The following is a 6,422-nucleotide window of genomic DNA, read 5'->3' on the forward strand; positions in this document are numbered from 1 at the left end:
AACCGTTGTCACTGCAAGATTATAACTTGGCCAGTGAAACACAAAGCTTTGGGCTTGAAATACCAAGGAGAATTTGAATAGAAAATTCTGGTCCCAAAGCAAAGTGAGCACCTCTGAAATGGCTTCTTTGCATCTTTCCAGTTTCCGGTTTCTTTGCCAACAAAGAGAGATGCGGGATGGAGGCTGGGGGAGTTGGGTCTCCCTGTGGTAGGGCCAGTGCCGCTCAGGAGAATGGGGTTCAAAGGTTGCTGTGTTTGTGCTTCCCCGTTGTGCTAATTTGCTCCTTGGTTACACACTGGTGATCCACGGCCACAGAGGGCTCTTGTGCTAGTGAAGGATTGCCGTGCTATAGGGACACACTGGCTGGGCCTCCTTTCCCCCCTAACTGGTGGCATGGCACAGGTATTACTACAGTGCATCTCTATCCTAAGGAATCTCCCAGGCATGGGGACAGACTTCTGAAGAGTCTGGTTCAGGTCCTTGGGCCGCCAGTACGGCATAGAACAGCCAGAATGCAGCAGAGGATCACGCCTTGCCTGGCTTTGCCCTGCTGTGCAGGGATGGTGCCTCACCACCTAGGCAGCTCTCTTGGCATACAAATGGTCTGTGCTCCATACACAAGCTTCCTCTACCCTGGCCTCAGCTTGAGCAATGGGGCTGCACCAGGGGTTGCTTGAGGGACACTGATTCCAATGCATTCAGGCGCGTACTTGCAGCTGATCCATTTGCTTATTGTGGGAGTGGTGCCCTAGCAAGCCTCTGAGGTTTGGGAACAGTTGCTTTTACTTCCTTCCCTAAGATTTACTGGGCAAATGGTGCTGACGGCAGAGGCTGTGGGCTGCTATTTTTGGTCTCAGGCCAGGAAAGACAGAAAGGGTTAGTTCTCCACCACAGGCAGTGCATGGTAGCCTACTCTACAACATGTCACTGGGTTAATGGGCACAGAAATGCATGACACCCTCTTTATAACCTTGTGTACCTTAATTTTAGATTCACTCCATTCTCGCATGCAGAACTAGGGCTGTTATCCAGTGTCTAGGTTGCATTCCAGTTTGAGGTAATTATATTTTGTCAGCCTACTTCCTTCACTGCAGATTTCCTTGGTTGTGGTATTTCCTTCACTTCGCCTCCTAAACTGCTGGGTCGTGCCAAACAGTTGCTACATTCCACCCCAGAAGTAGCTGCACTTCAGCAGTGGATGAAGTGATTTGCGTGTCTGTGCTGGTGCAGTGCACTATGTGGTCCTGTAGGATGAAATGTGCTACCTACTCACTTAATCCTATCAGGGCCTGAGCACTCTCCTTGCGTGCAGCATCCCACACGATCACGCCATAAATGCACAATACAGAGTAGCCATTCTCATATAATGTGTGAGAGCTATCCTGGAGATGGGCCCAAGCCTCTAAAATCGTAGCCAAAGCCAGATTCCCAACACACACAATGGACTAGGGCAGTGATGCTCAGACTGCAGCTAGCTCTTTAATGTGTCCCCTGCAGCTATTTGCAGCCCATGATATTAAAACAGTGAGATTTAATTAGTAACCAAGCTGAGCTATTAACCAATCAGGATGCTTTTACTACATTATTAAACAATTAAGTTATCAACTTGCACTAAGTTATTAACTTATTTGCCATGAGACATATATATATATATATATATATATATATAAACTAAATATTTCCCCATCAGATTGTTTAAATATGAATAGTACTATAGTAAACAACACAAGGAATTCGCACCACTGTGGTTCTTTAGGGTAATGCTGATCACCAACTTGGTTCCTGAACCACTGAGGTCTGAGTATCACTGCTCTATAGTTAAGGATGCAGCCAGGGATTTCCTTCGCTCTTACTGTCCCCTAAATAAGTGGACTGGTTTCCAAAGGCGCTGGACACTTGTACTTCCTGTAACTTCAGTGCGATTTGTTGGCATTCAGAGCCTCTGAAAATCACTCCACTTTCATGTAGGTGTTTAAATAAGGATTTAGAGTCCTAACTTTGGGCACCCAGGTTTGCAAAATTTGGCCATATGGACCTAAATCTGATCGCCCTTCCACCAGTGCAAATGGGGGAATAACGCTATTGAAGCCAAAGAAAAAGTGGGGCTCAGAATAAGCATTATAGAGCCAGCCTGGGTCAGAAGGAGGAGGGTGTGATGGGTTGGACCCCCCTTCTAGGATGCCACCTGATATATTGGGATTTCAATGAGCCTGCCTGCTCCACTGGCCTGGGCTCCCTCTCCCATTTTTTGCTGAATTAGGCTCTCCAGCCTCTGGCAGCGCACACACACAGGTAGGGACGCACCAACTGTAGAATCACACAGAGTCTGCAAACAGCTCTCTACAAGAAGATTCATCTAGGAAATCGCCCACCACTCAAGTGCAGATCCCTTCTGGAAAGTACACCCAAAACAATGTTGTCTTGCGCCGTAGAGAAATCTATACAATGTACGCTCATAAATTCGCCCCCTCCCTCAATGTGAAGGAAGATATGCACAACTTCTTGCCCCCGCAGTTAGCAATTGCACAAACTGGGTTTAATAATAAACAAAAACAAGATTATTAACTATAAAAGGCAGATTTTAAGTGCTTATAAGGGATAGCAAACAAAGACCAAAGCAGATTATCAAGCAAATAAAACAAAACACGCATACTACGCTTAAGATCTTAAAGGGACTGGTTTCAAGAAATAATTTCTCATCCTAAATGTTGTTTTAGACAAGTGGCAGAGTTTCTGTGGCTTAGCCTTCCAGTTATTTCTCTTTACAGCCTAGACTCCTGTCTTAGTCTGGAATCCGCCCTTGCCTTTTCCACTGTTCAGGTCCTTTGTCACGTCAGGTACTTTCAGTAGGCTTTCTTCATGGGAAAGAAGACACTAGAGGGAGTGATAGCTCAGTGGTTTGAGCATTGGCCTGCCTAAACCCAGGGTTGTAAGTTCAATTCCTGAGGGGACCATTAAGGAACAAAAATCTGTCTGGGAATTGGTCCTGCTTTGAGGAGGGGCTTGGACTGGATGACCTCCTGAGGTCCCTTCCAACCCTGGTATTCTCAAAGTCCTGTTTGCCTTACTCCCTAGCCTTAAATAAGATTTACATAAAGCAGGAATCCTTTGTTTCCCAGTCTTGACCTCCCCATCCTTTTAGTGGAAAATTACTAGAAGTCCAAGATGGGGTTTAGTACCAAGTGGCAGGACCACCTGACCTAGCAGTGTCACAGCTATGTCCCAGGACACCTCTCAGGAAGGAGAAAGATTAGTATCTTCCAAGTCTTATTGTTTCTTCCTCATGGCCCATCAAGGCTGATAGTTGGTTGTCTGGTGGGTGTCTCCCAAATATACAAACATATTGTTACATAGGCAATATTCCTAACTTTAGATACAGAAATGATACAGGCATACAAATTGGATAATCACATTCAGTAAATTATAACCTTTCTGATGATACAAAAGACCCATCTTGCATAAAATATAGCTCAGTTATGCCATATCCATTATCATAAGCATAGTTCCATAAAGAATATGGGGTGTAACGTCACAGAGGGACAATTATTTGTTTCTTTGGCCTCATGTAATGTCCTGAGGGAATCCTACTCAGGGAATCCTGCAAGGGGCTGAGAAGCAATGAAGTCTGTGGCAGCTGAGATGTCGGCCCCTTGCAGGAGCCATTCTTTTCATATGCCCATTGAGAGCTGTTTGCCTGAGCCAAACGCTCTGTGTTCTCACCCTTGCTTCCTCAAAAGCCAATCTGAACTATGTGGCACTCCAACAGGCCTGGGGCAAGTGGCTCTCTTTCATCCCCAAGAGTCCACTCTCAAGAAAATCTTGTCTCCCAATAACTGCCTGAGCGTTCAACACAGAGCGCTCGTGTCTGGAGAGCCATGCCTAACAAGAATCAAAGGCTAATCATCCTAGTCTGACAGGCTTTTTACACAGGCCCTTCTACCCACCCCCTTCTGTCCAGGCTCAGAACCATTTAACAGTCCGTGATGTTGTTGCCTGCCTGTTATCGCGTGGTGTTTCTTTATCAAATGCCAGCTAAGGCCCCAATCCTGTGACTCAAAGGCAGCTGAGCCCTCAGCACTCACAGGATCAGACCCTCAGGCACTAGCGGGTGCATCCATAGCTGCAGTGTGGCTTTCGCAGCAGGGCCTGGTGGCTGAATTGTATTCCCCTTGGGCAATTAGTCAGTCACACGTACATAGTGTCCTGCGCGGGAATGGCCTGCCATGCTACGCACAAGATAAAACCAAATAAAACATAACTGGAGAAAAAAAATTGGCAGTTGCCAAGCAACTAAGTCTGTGGACTGGATCTAAAGTTAGTTAATGGCCCTTTAGAGACTAATATGGGCAGGAACGAGGAGGAGGAGGTGAATTGAAGAACCACAAGGGAACCTTAAAAGCTTGAGGGCTAAAGCAAAGAATAGGCAGCAGTCTCTTGAGGGTAGCAGCAAAAGGGTTTCCCTGTGGAACTACCCAGATCAAAGAGAGTGGGTAAGTGTGGCAGGGAGTCAGCCTATGCTGAGTGTTATATGTGAGGGATTTGACTTGGTTCCTGGGTAGGCAATGATGTACAGGACCCAAATATGACAGCGAACCTGAATCAAAACGGGAATAGCATCTGACCCAAGACTCATTGAAGTTAATTGACAGTGTCCTGTTGACTACAAGGGACTGCTCATGAGGCTAATTTATTAGGACAACGGTAGTGTGCCTGCCACCTTGTATCTGATCAGGAGTACAAGGGCGGCTCTAGGTATTTTGCCGCCCCAAGCTTGGCAGGCAGGCTGCCTTCGGCGGCTTGCCTGCGGGAGGTCCCCGGTCCCACGGATTCAGTGGCATGCCTGCGGGAGGCCCGCCAAAGCCACGGGACCAGCAGACCCTCCGTAGGCATGCCACCGAAGGCAACCTTCCTGCCGCCCTCGCGGCGACTAGCAGAGCGCCCCCCCCCCCCCGCAGCTTGCCGCCCCAGGCACGCGCTTGGCGTGCTGGTGCCTGGAGCCGCCCCTGCAGGAGTAACACATACCAATATCCTGGGACTGGTGAGCAATCCAGGGAAAGGCGGTACAGCACGAGATTTTGAGCCGGAAGTGCTCCTGGGTCTGCCACAGACTATGGTGCAATAATAAAGGTAATAGGTAACAATCTCTCTGTGCTTCAGTTTCCTCATCTGTAAAAAGGCCAATATAACACTGTGTGTGCAGAGAGCTCTGAGGCTCAGTGAATATTTTGTAATGTGCTTTGAGATCTTCCAGGGGAAAATATATGGAAGTGGGGAGAAAGTTCTGCATGGGTTGCAAATTCTCTGAGGAAGAAGCAGCCAGGAGACTAGCGAGTGCAAAAGCGACATCCTGGTGGAATAATTCCTGTAATTGTAGTAAGGCTGCCTGCCTAAAAATGCAGCTCCAAACACCCAAGGTCAAAAATATTTCCAGTATGAGAAACTTTGTCAGCAGGAAGAACAGCACTGCCATGAAAGGAAACAGCCCAGGAGGGGAGAAGAGGTCTCAGTGTGCAACGCCCAATCAATCACAGCTCTGGCTTGTCAGTGTTCAGCTTGAGAAAATTAGTCATCTCCTCCAAACCTTGCTATCAGAAAGGCAATCACGCCGTGCCTGCTGTCGAAAGGGCCAAGAGATATTCCTAGGTGTCTTCTGCATTGACGGGAAACCGGAATATCATAGCCAGACGGAGAGGGCTTTAAGTGTCATCGCTAGTGAATTGCGCTGATGCAGGCCCTTCAAAGATCTACCCAACAAATCAGCTCCCTGGATTGGTGGCACAAAATGTTCACTCTGAGCCAAAGCCCCAAGCATTCCACAGGAAGGAGCGCTACAAGCTGCTGAAAGTGATACAAGACAGCGCTGATAACTGCCCTGCGCTTCATGCCACACTTTCGGGGAAATCTAAGGAAAAAGTTCTCACATCTTTATGCTGTAACAGCAGCAACCCCCTGATAACGGCTCTGAGAGGAGATAAGCTATTAGCAGTTCTTCCAGCTAAACAGGGCCCTTAGGTAAAGTAGAGCACAAGCCCTACTCATTAGAAAGCAGCGTCCTGGAAAACTGGGCATCTAGCCGCTGTGTTGCTGGGAATAAACCAAGAGACTCTTTGGCAGTGCACACTAGGGACTACTGGATCTGCAAAGTAATTGTTTAAATTACACATAATCGTGTGTGTGTGTGTGTGTGTGCAAAGGGCATGCAACATGGTGTCAAATGTTACCAGATCAGCATTCTGCATTCCCTTACACTACCGGTAGAGTTTTGCACGAGAATATGCCAGGTGCAAGGTAGCAAAGAATCAACCCCCTCCTTCACCATAACTGATATATGGTGTGGTGTGAAAGGGCTAGAGGAACTCTGGGTTAGAGCTGCAAAGATATTTAGGCCCCTAAGCCCCATTTGTAGGTGCCACTCTGCTGCT

The sequence above is a fragment of the Mauremys reevesii genome, linkage group 12, assembly GCF_016161935.1.
Source record: "Mauremys reevesii isolate NIE-2019 linkage group 12, ASM1616193v1, whole genome shotgun sequence".
NCBI lineage: Eukaryota > Metazoa > Chordata > Testudines > Geoemydidae > Mauremys > Mauremys reevesii.